This window comes from Staurois parvus, unplaced genomic scaffold (genome assembly GCF_062004578.1).
Source record: "Staurois parvus isolate SC_StPar_1 unplaced genomic scaffold, SC_StPar_1.0 ptg000131l, whole genome shotgun sequence".
Taxonomy (NCBI): Eukaryota; Metazoa; Chordata; class Amphibia; order Anura; family Ranidae; genus Staurois; species Staurois parvus.
Window position 1 is genome coordinate 13,433,808 of NW_028317927.1, and position 11,371 is coordinate 13,445,178.

The 11,371-nt window shown below is 41.0% G+C and overlaps 1 long non-coding RNA gene across 1 annotated transcript in view; it reads right to left on the reverse strand.

Moving 5' to 3' along the window:
* The window catches only part of LOC149466405 (uncharacterized), a 144,122-nt gene extending 135,858 nt beyond the window's left edge, over positions 1-8,264 (reverse strand). Inside the window, exon 1 of the long non-coding RNA XR_016312095.1 lies at positions 8,198-8,264. This is a non-coding gene — a long non-coding RNA (uncharacterized LOC149466405). The remainder of the gene's footprint in view (positions 1-8,197) is intronic.
* Positions 8,265-11,371: the final 3,107 nt, after the last annotated feature.

The window sequence follows — 11,371 nt, forward strand, 5'->3', positions numbered from 1 at the left end:
GCCTGACATGTTTGCACCATAAACGGCTTTCTCAAAGGCTCAGAGCTCCAGGTCTGCACTATTGGTTTTTATTCTTTTTTTTATACCATCCTCATCCTTGGGAGATCGGTGAACCATATGTTTGGAGGGTTGTGAGACATACAAACGGTACATGCATATAAGCACATTTGGCCTACTTTTGTTTAGTGGGGTCCACCAGAGCAGGTGAGAAGACACCCATAGGGTGTGGTAAAGGGTGGTCACACTCCGTTAGCAAGTAGATTGCTGAAATCATTCCTCCAGTATTCCACCAAGGAACAGTAGCCAAATGTGTTTTGACATGCTGAACCTGATTATTCACTGTGCTGTTGTACCAAGTGCCCAAGACTGGTTGCTCTGTTGTATTAAGAAGCCTGCTCACGATTTATATGAAATACCTCAGTGCATCATATTATGTGTGTGAGTGATTCCTTCCAAACATTTGACTGTCAAAAAGTATGATCCCTTTGACTGTATACTGTACACAGTCACAATCAAATGGTTCAAAACAAGCTCACCATCAGCTTTCCTTTATGTAGTTGAAGTAATTCTGGTGAATGTAAAGCTGCCCAATAACTCATATCTGCAGGCAAAGTGGCACCATCCTCCTCGTTCTAGTATTCACCTGGCTCTTTCTTGAGCCTGAGACAGCTGCAGGAAAGTTCAGTATAAAAAGCCATTAGAGATTTTTAGTGAATATCTTTGTACTTATCCCCTCTGCTTAGACCAAACACAAAAGTTGTCAGCCTGGGTCATTTCTCGGTCTGAAGATTCAGTATTCCAAGGGCATCAGCTGGATAAACTGGAGGAATTGGGATCATTAATTTATATTTTTTTATTCCAAAAAAAGTTTTATTGAAGTAAGAAAGACAAAACAGATCATAGACAGATACGGATCGCAGTCCGTGCACATCTTCATATATGTTCTCCCGTATCGCAGACGGGAATAGGACGTTAGAATAGATTTTAGAGCAACATGCATCCAATTCCCACAATAAAGCATATGCAAAAAGTATAACCATAACAATAATATTTACCATCTGTAATGTTCGATAAATATGGTATACATTAGACTCTATGTAGAGAGAGCTCAAGCAGCAAGACTATGAGGCGCAAGACAAACGAATTATCTCAAGGCACATATGTCTGCCATATCCGTATCCAAAAATCGTGGGTTAGTTTTCTAAAGTATTATCACACTTGTACATCTAGAAGTGTTCTGATCCTTGTAAATAATATTGCTATTTAGAATATGAGAAAAAGGGTTGCTAAAACGAGAAAGAAAAGAAAAGAAAGAGACTCGAGTGGAAATGGAAAAGGAGTATGGGAAGTAATATCAGAGTGAGGAGGAGTGGGACAAGGAAGACATATAAATAGGGGGAGAGAAAAAAAAAAAAAAAAAAAGGGGGGGGGGGGGGAGTTGGGGATTAGAATTAAATAAGTATAACTAAACCAAACACATCACATAGTATCGGCCTGGTTATAACAGATGCTGTCTTAAATTAAGGTTATAATCTCTTTAAAGTCCAGTAAAGGAATTATTCCTGGGGTGAAAGTTCTAGAGGTTCTCCAGTTTACCAAATCTTCTCGCTCATTCCTTCATTAAGCCATGATAAGTCTCAGTAGATAGGAAGTGAGTCCAACATGCCCATGTCTTCCTGAATCGCTCGGGGTGTTCTTTCGCCACTGAGATCAGCTCCTCCATTTCCGCGATCTTATTGATCCTAAGAATCCACTCTCGCATGGTGGGAATATGGTCTGATCGCCAATGAACAGGAATACACTGTTTTGCCGCATTTATCATGTGTAAAGCAAGCGACTTACGATAGGTCTTCACAGGAAGAGAGGAATGATGGAGTAGACATTGTGCTGGGGTAAAGTCTAGGGCGTATGTAGTGACTTGTGCGATTATGTCCAAAACATTTATCCAGAAGGGCTGCAGTTGCGGGCACTCCCACCATATATGCAAAAGAGTGCCAGTTGCCTGGCAACCTCTCCAGCATAAGTTAGGAATACTAGGATCAAATTTATGAAGCACAGATGGAACTCTGTACCACCTGGAAAATACTTTGTAGTTGCCTTCTTGTGTAGAAACACACATGGAACCTTTATGTATGTGGTCACAAATCCGGTCCCAGTCCTCTGGAGAGAGTGGGATTTGTAGATCACGTTGCCAGGCTATACAAGCCCTCTGCAAATGAGAGGTATTGGAACTTTCCAAAAAAGAATATATCTTAGATATTACATGCCGCTGAGGGGAGTCTGTAAAGCAGAGCTTCTCAAATGCAGTAAGCGATCTTGACAAATCCTGTAAATGTGGGGAGTTACGCAAAAAGTGGTGTAATTGTCTATACATCCAAGGCGTTAGAGTGATGGAGGGCCACGCCCGAGTAATGTCTTCTCTAGATAAGAGCTTAGAATCTTTGAAGAGTTGACGTACTGTCAGGTTATCCTCACGGTTATACCCAGCGAGAAATGTTGGAGACATCCCTGGAACAAAGTCTGGATTCATTTTGATCGGAGTGAAAGGGCTCGGAGAGGAAGAAAGTTCTTTTTTCTGGAACAATTGTGAGCTACAGCGTAATGTGGGACCTATAAGTGGGTGATTCCGAAACTCAGAAGGGACGTGGGAAGTTTTCAGCCATGGGGAGGTAGAAAGAGGCGTCTGAGAAAAATCAGCCTCCAAACCAACCCAGACCTTAGGAATGTGATTCGTGGTCCAGTCTACTAACCTGGCTAGGTGGCAAGCCCTGTAATAACGGTTAATATCTGGTAATCCAATACCTCCATTCTGCTTGGGCATAGTGAGTTGGGCATAGCTAATTCTTGGACGTTTATTATACCACAGAAAGGATGAGCAGAGCGTTTTATACGATTGAAAGAACGAGTTTGGCAATTGAATTGGTATTGTCTGTAGTAAATATAATATTCTGGGGAGCACGTTCATCTTAAGAATTGCTGCTCTACCAAACCACGAGAACCAAGGTTTGTTCCATGTCTGGAGGTCTTTGGAGATGTTACGTAAGAGGGGAAGAAAATTTTTTGTATACAGTTCTGTAAGATGGGATGGTAGTTGGATACCTAAGTAAGTGATAGCTTCACGTTGCCAGGTAAAGGGAAAATTTAGTGTCGCCTGTCTAATCACATCATTAATTTATATTTAGTAGAATGAACACATTACAAAATTAAAAAAGGGGATGAGGTACTTAATGAAGTTCTTTAGCATGGATATGCTTTCCTGCTTGTTAGAGATACATTTGTTCAGGTGAAATATACAACATCTAAAATGTCTGCTGCTGACAAGGTTAGTTTACTGATGAAGAAAGATGTGCAATAACTTTCAACATGTAACTAGTGTAACTTGTCAAATTATGTACAATTTTGTTTTGTGCCTTTACACAGAGCACTGTACAGGAACAGGGCCTGGAGACATAGCAGTGCGTAAAACTGAACTTTACTCTGTCAATGAACATGGACTATTAATCCTTATGCTGCTAGCATTAGTAAATAGATAGAAAAATATATCATATTTAGTTGTTTTAAACTGTTTTTTTTTATTTCTTCAGTGACTTCCTGGTTTCCATGCCTAGACAACTGATACATCCCAGCAGTCTCCAAGTAGGGAAGGAGGGTTCTCAGCTTAGCCTATGCCTAAGCTAAGGGCAGATAGATTCCAGGAAGTAAATGCTACATGAAGCATCTGCACTTACTCAAGACAACCATTGCCAGAAATGCCAGGCAGTGGTGTATTTTGTACAAAAATACATAGACTGCGCCAATTAAAAAAATTTAAAAAAATATATTAAATTAAATAACCGTGTGACAAAAATATATTAAAATATAATAAATCATGTAAAACTCCCAAAAAACAAAAATTTCAAAACAAAATCATATCAAACATATAAAGTCACAAAAATATATAATAGTAATGATGAAAAAATTCAAACGAAATCCACCAAGTGTGTCCACCACCGAATAAAATGAATAAACTCACCAGAGCAATATGCTGATCATATTATAAACCAGCATAAACACTTTTCTGCTCTGGGAGCCATGATCTGTAGACAGTTGAGACAGACACGCTCCGTGAGGACATCAAATGACGAAACTAGTAGGACGGGGCTTTGAGTGGTAAGACATAGGCACGTTCTCAGTGATCGTTACAGCGCAGGTGAGTTTTACATGATTTATTATATTTTAATATATTTTTGTCACGGTTATTTAATTTAATATATTTTTTTATATTTTTTTACTAGCGCAGTCTATGTATTTTTGTACTTATATGCACCTTATTACAGGGTATATTTTGCAGCTGCTATTATTGATATATAATAATTATCAGTATTATTGTTCTGGCGCCACCTATATTTATTCATTCTTTAGTGATGTATTTTGGTTTTGTGCTGCCCTAGGCGAAACTAAAATCGGGTGCCCTTGTCCATCTGAATTTTTCCCACCCCAGCCACAATATACCGTTTTTGTCTCAGGGTCTGATGAGGAAGCTGCAGCCATTCACAGCGAACATCTGCAGTTTCCTCATCAGACCCTGAGACATGATACGTCCAAGTCCCAATGGGGCAGAGGAGGGGGTCAGCGGGACATAGGATGGGGTCAGCATGGCAGAGGATGGGGTCAGCAGGGTATAGGACAGGGGTCAGTAGGGCAGAGCTTGAGGTCAGTGGGACAGGGGATGGGATCAGCGTGGCATAGGATGGGGCCAGCGGGGCAAAGGACAGGGTCAGTAGGGCAGAGCAAGTGGTCAGTGGTGCAGAGGATGGGGTCAGCGGGGCAGAGGACAGGGTCAGCAGGCCTCTCTCTCTCCCTGCTGTACTCTCTCTCTCTCTCTCTCTTCTGTACATTATACACACTTCTCTATATACATCTCTGCAGAGTTATTTCTCTCATGCTACCACTCCCCCTCTGTCACTGCCCTGCGTCAACCTCAATGTCACGGCTCCCCTTTCCACCCCGCCTTTTCTGGAAACCCTCTCTCCGCTCCACTCTTGCTCATTGGACTGTGCCCGCATGCCCCTCCTCTCCCTGTCTCCGATTGGCCCATGCCACCACCCTTCAGCCATCCTTGCCGAGCCGCCCGGCCCCTCCCTGGCTGTAGTTGCGGCAGATGCCTCCTCCTCTATTACCCTGTCCGGAGTGTTTGTGACTTCTTCCATGGGGTCCTCCCGCCTGCTGCTTCTCCTCACTCTGCCCTCAGACCCTGACTGTTTGAGAGAAAAGGCGGCTCTTTAATTATGTAAAGTAGGCGGCTGCAAGGTCTAATTAAAGAGCCGCATCTGCCCTTCTGACTGGGAGTGGTGCCACCCCCCTGAAAAATGCCATCCAAGGCAAAATGCCTTGTTTTCCGTGCAGTAGATACGCTCCTGATGCCAAGGGGTGTTTTTCAAAATTATTTCTCAGCAAAACATGGAGACATGGATGGATGGGTGTGTTTGAATATTAAAAATGAATTAAATAGCATTTTTGATTTGTGGTATTAAGATGCAGTGCAGTTCAATTTGCCCCAAGAATTAGCCCAACACAGCACCCCTTAAATTGCTTCCCTCAACAGTAGCCTACCACATCACTCCCTGGGTTGCTAATCTGCTTAATGCAGAACTTTAGCCATAACAACCAATATTAGTGTGTGCTGCAAATTGCCTCCAGCATTGTTCCTGTTTCTTCTTGCCAGAGGCTGCCATTTTGCTGAAGCCCAGAGTTTTGAGCAGCATTAAATTTTTATGCTGTCAGCAGATCGGCCTCTACAAATTCGGCACAGTGCCTAAAAATGGATAGCAACTGAGCATGTGCAGAGTAGGGTAAGACACTGTAGTAATTTATTTTATACAATAAAGGCACTTATTTATAGTGTTTTACATAGCTATACCTAAAAAAGAGGCCAACCTGAAGTGATCTAGCAGGACCTAACATTTTTTTTAATGTGTAGTAGTTTTGTACATAATTTATTATACCTTATGCAGAATTGTATTCTTTTTTTAGGCCCTATTCACACCAGATCGTTTTGTAGCTAGAAGATCCAAAATGCTGAAAAACAAAGTTCCTTGTATTTAGAAGGTGGTTGCTCACATTGGAGCTTAGGTGCCTGTAGTTCGACTTCTGACTCTCCTAAAGCTACATGAGCTACTTTTGAGATAGGATTAGGTTCTTTGGTCCCATAAATCTGAATGGGAATACCTGAAAATGTACACATTGAGTTTTCATGGATTTTTTTCCAGGCTTTATTTCTGCCTGCAAGCACTGTTCTTCTCCTGGGGCTTTTCATTGACTAACACAAACACGCCTGAAGTGTGAATACACTTAATGCTCATACACATACACAAAGACTTGCAAAAACATTTAAAAACAAAACACCCCAAAATACCTGAAAATCACTGTGCTCTGGTGTGAATGCAGCCCTAGGCAGGTAAATATGAAAAAATGTAAAATAATATTTTGCTTCTTTTTTTTTAATCAGTGGATGAAGCTTTAGGCTAATTTTTACAGATTTATCTCTATCAATATACAGCCTTTTGAAACCCATTAGTTCTGTAGCATAAGCTACAATTTGCATACAAAGAATGTTTCTCTTATAATAAAATCTTATTTTTTAAACTCAGGACCTGTTCTTATTAATTACTGTACAGCCTTGCTTTTATTAGAGAAAATCCTAAGTGCAAAGTTACTTTTAAAGTTCCATCAATTTTCTCTCTAAAGCAGAACATCGGTTAATGAGAGCCTCTAGGGCTTTTAACATGATGTGCAAGTATGTACAGGATGTCTGCACATTATGGCACATTTATGTCCTAGAATGCCCACCTTCACTCATGAGAGATCAGTACTCTCCCGTGGTTGCTGGAAAGAAACTAGCATCATCTATGGCTTTTCTTACTCCATTAATCTGTAAAATGCCAGGATTGTAACCTGAGCTGGAAATTTTTTTTAGTAGGCCAGGATATATGTGTAGCATCCTCCTAGCATAGGTGGCTAGACAAATTTAGCCTTTGGGTTCCTTTGTAATCAAAGTGATTCAGTCAGTGATTGTTTAGTTTGGCCTGTTCAGTGTCTCACAGGCTGGGAGTTTGATTGATTCCCCCTGCCTCTTGAAGATGTTTCCAGAACATAGGTGTGACAGAACATCTATCACCCAGATTGGATGACTCCATCAGAGAACCGTTTCCTTGCTGATGGGACACAGGACCAAGGTATTATAGCTGGGCATTGCAAACTGGAGCTCTTTATTGAACAGAACACAGGTTTTTATACAATCCAGAAATAGGGGCAGTGCCCACAGGAACAATAAACACAAATGTTATATATTAGGATAAACATCCCACACTGATTTGGTAAAACATGTCCCGGTTGGGTCTGTCACAAGAGGGCAGAAGATTCAGATCACTCAGGCTAAATAGTTAGGTTTTCAGCCAATCCTTGTAGGAGAAGTTTACAGAAGGGGGCTGGAGTGTGATAAATAGTCTGAGATACTGGAGAGAAGGGTTCCATAGGTGCAGTGGCTGCTGCTGCCAGGCAGCCCATGGACTGGATATCTGTTCAAGAAGGCTTCAGAGGTCTTATTACATAAGGCTCAGATGGACTTTGCTCAGTACCAACTGCAGAACCAAACCACAAGGTATCCAGTCCTGAGAGATGCCATCTGGCCAGGAAGCTGTAAGGAGGGAACTATACTGGGGACTTGTGAGTAGTGACTTTAAGTTAGTACCTGAGACTGAGTGCTGGACACTGAACTGAATGCTGATGAACCAGAGAACAAAAGACTTGCCCCATGGTCTTCAGATTTGGGATTTTGGACAATTCACTCTTAACTACTGCCATTAAAAGACTGTTCTCTGAGCACTATTTCTGAGCGTTTCTTTGGAAGTATCCCATTCCAAGACCCCCATGCCCTAACCCCTCTCCTGTCACCAGTCCTATCAGTTTTAAACTACAAAAAAAAACAACCCCTAGGCTGTTATTTGGAGCTAGAGTGTATGGACTGTTTCTTGGGTGGTTAGTGGTATTTGTGCTGTTTGGGGAAGAACCAGTTAAATTTAGCAGTCCCAGTAAGGAGTAGCGCTCCATTTCCAAATATATAGTCTCTTCTGCCAAAAAACTATACATGGTAGCATTTTTAAAATGAGTAATGTTCAGCTTAAAAGTAAATTGATAAAAAAAATTGAAAAAATCTTACCTTTTTAAAGCCTCCTATTTTGTTGTCCTTTATCTTGTCCCCAGAGGAACACTCCTAAAACTAGCACTGAACAGCAATCTTTGTGTACAAGTATGAATTTATGACACCTCGATTTCTATAATTATTCACAGAATGTATTTGCATAAATTTGCAAGGCTTGGAAATCCTTTTATGTTTTCAAAATCTAATTAAATGAAAATATGTCAGTATCTTTTTGGGTATATTTATGATCAGACATAAATTCGAACAAGAACGCTTCTAAAAATGTAAAAGGTCTCTTTTTAAAAGGCACATGAAAGAATTAGGTTAACTGTTATACCATGAAATTGAAATTCATTTGGAGTTTTAACTTCAAACAATGCACTTTAGTTTAGTAACAACATTGGATCACCCTATTGTAAAGACAAGTTAAAATATGGAACAAAAGGACTTTGCAAACATGTTAAGAGAGAAATTAAGGGGCTGTAATTGCAGACCACTTCTTTGAAATGCTAGTTGCTTGATGTTTAAACTGACCTACTGGACCAGTACTTTCTTAGACACCAACCAGGAAACTCAGAGAAAAGTTGAACTTGACTGTCTACACATTGGTCCAGGTAAGTGATTTGAAAGTATCGAAACCAGAAGGTCGGTTAAGTGGGCATAAAGATAAAAGTTGGAAGAACATAGAAAACCCAGTTCTCCCAGCTTCTGTGTTACTCACATAAATCTTTCAGCCCCGCTGGGATCTTGTGCTTCCTGTGTTCCATCTTGAGTGTTTCACAACCTGAACCATCTGGCAGTTTAGGTTAATTATACACCTGAGTGTTCCACAAGCGTGCACCTGCTCCATCTAGTGGTTTTTGTTATACTACATAGAATTACCCACCTGCACCTGTGAACAGTTACCCTAAGTGCTCAGCTTTAGCAAGATGATTGAGCATAGACTTGACTCTATTTCTAGGCTGTTCTCATGACCTTGCTCCTAATTTCTTGCTGCAGTATATGATACCCATTACTGACTTGGCTTGCCTCTGATCATTATTACAATCTGCTGCTGTCCCTGACCTCCACCTGTTTTTGTACCGTTCCTGTTTGCCACTTGACCTGGTTTTCAGCTTGTCTGAGATCACAATCTCCTTCAAGTTTTGTACTTCATCTCATTGCTTTCAAAATGTTTCCAGTCTAGGTGTATTCAAGAGTTGTTCTACTGCAAAGTTCCTCTCAAGTTGTGGGAAATGTGATGATAATGAGGTCTGATGACCCCAAACTACGTGAGAAGAGGAAAGTCATATTGCACATGGGTCATCCTTTTTTTCTAAATTTGCCAGTCTGCAATAGGTTTTTTAGCTTTATATCTGGTATTTGTGCCTCAGCCAGGGCCAACACATTTTTAAAGACATATATATCTACTCTCACCAGAACGCAGATGCTGAGATGGAGTAGATTAGGGAAAGGAATCTATCTTCCAAGTCTGTAATGAACACAATCAAGTTGAATAAACAAACCTGCCGAGTAGGACCATAAATCCTGCTTTGCCAAAATCTACACAGCTCCCAATGAGACAAAGGAATTGCTAATTGGATATCTGGAAGGTAAACTGCTGACAAGCATAGACTTTTAATTAAGTTTGTCATAAACTTGCTAGGTTCAAGTGGTTTGGTGTGCCGTTAAGTAAATAAACATGGTGTTTGTCACTCACAGAGCCAAAACCTACACTTAATGAATAAATCTGATATTAGATATGATAAAATTAAGCTAATAACAAGCATCCACTCAAGGCAAAATACAATAATTTAAAGATCAAATCTTCTTATATTACTAGGTACAGGAAGTGGATTAGACACATTTTATCTCCAAAGTAGAATTGGCATCAAATCCATATCACGTTTAGTCTCTGTTAAACAGGAATTTTGTTCTGCACTATAATATGTTAGCTTTCATCCTGTAACATGTACACATATGAAAATAGGGATGCATTTAAAAATCTGGCCTGGAGAGAAGGTCTGCTGAAAACATCAAGAACATTTCAATAGCTCAAAGTGACACCATACATCAATTGTTCTGATATATGAAGTATACCATGGCTCTGATTTAATTTTTTTTAAAGTCCCTTACCATTGTTTTCAGGCTTGTTTCTGTTTGTTTATGCATGCTTCTGATCCTCCACCTCCGCTAATGCACCTCACCGCTATTGGTGTAACGCCTGTTATTTTTGGTCACATGCTGCAATTCCCATAGCATTGAATACATCTGTATGTAGATATGTAGTCTATCTTGGGGGGGGGGGGGTGAGCAGGAAAGGGTGCCTACATTTACACACACAAGGGGGCATGGTGAATGAATATAGCCACCATAGAACAGGAAGTCTGACCAAAGCTAAACAAAGCTTGCATTTGAAGCATGAAATTTAGGAAAGGCAATAGAGTAGGTATACTCTACTTATATTTAACCACTTCCCACCCACCATAAGGAAATGATGGATGGGTGGTGGTTCTCTTGTTCTGGGAGGACATCCTATGACATCCTCCTACTCTAACTACACATGTGCTCCCCCAGGGGCGTGCTGCGATCATTGGTGCACTGTGTCCCTGGAACACAGCGGATCACCGATCACTGTAATTAGCCAATGACGTCAGCTCTGTTATGTGATCAACTGTGTCCAATCACAGCTGATCACATGTAAACAAGGAAATGCCAGTTATCTGTAGTCCTCTCCTCACGCTGAATGCGAGTGATGAGAGGAGAGCCGGTAAGCGGCATTCCTCAGAGGGGACATCTACACTGATCATCAAGTCACTGAACATCAGTGCCCTGAAGATCGGTGTAGCCCTGTCAGTGCCACCTGTCAGTGCCTATCAGTGTCACTTGTCAGTGCCCATCAGTGCACATCAATGCCACATCAGTGCCCATCAGAGCTGCCTTTCAGTGCCGCCTATCAGTGCTTGCAAGTGTCACCTATCAGTACCCGTCAGTGCCGCCTAATAGTTCCAATCAGTGCCATATATGAATGCTGCCTTTCAGTGCCCATCAGTGATGCCTGTCAATGCCCACAAGTTATGTCTGTAAATGCTCATCAGTGCCACCAACCAGTGCCTCCTCATCAGTGCTGCCTATCAGTGACCATCACTGCAGCCTCATTACCGTACATCAGTGAAGGAGAAAAATTATATATTTACAAAATTTTATAACAGA